Consider the following 479-nt stretch of genomic DNA (forward strand, 5'->3'; position numbering starts at 1 on the left):
CTACTGAAAAAGTCGAGTGGCTTACTGTCTGTCGAATGGTCTTGCAGACATATGTTGCTGCTTAAGTGTAATTGTAGAGGTTTATATGAATAATAATTGTGGAACGAGTATACTTTCCTACTTTTTGTTCGATTAATTATTTCCTTTGCTTTCATGTCATTATGAGTAATTCTAATTAAACTACCAAAATTTGAACTAGGTTATGTTACAGCGACTAAAGCCTTATGTTGCAATCTGCAACAGCCAATCATATATTATTATTATTACTATTATCATTACTTTTATTATTATTATGTGTTATTATAACTATTATTATTATTTCTGTTTTTATATTATCATCATACAACAAAATAACTAAATTAAAATCATATAATCATGTTATTAGTATACTAACTAATCTACAAGCCTGGTTAAAAAAGCAAGATATTACACACCCAAGGGCTCCAACAAGTAGAATTCCCCCAGTGACGGAGGAAAAT

Source organism: Palaemon carinicauda, chromosome 19 (genome assembly GCF_036898095.1).
Source record: "Palaemon carinicauda isolate YSFRI2023 chromosome 19, ASM3689809v2, whole genome shotgun sequence".
Lineage (NCBI taxonomy): Eukaryota > Metazoa > Arthropoda > Malacostraca > Decapoda > Palaemonidae > Palaemon > Palaemon carinicauda.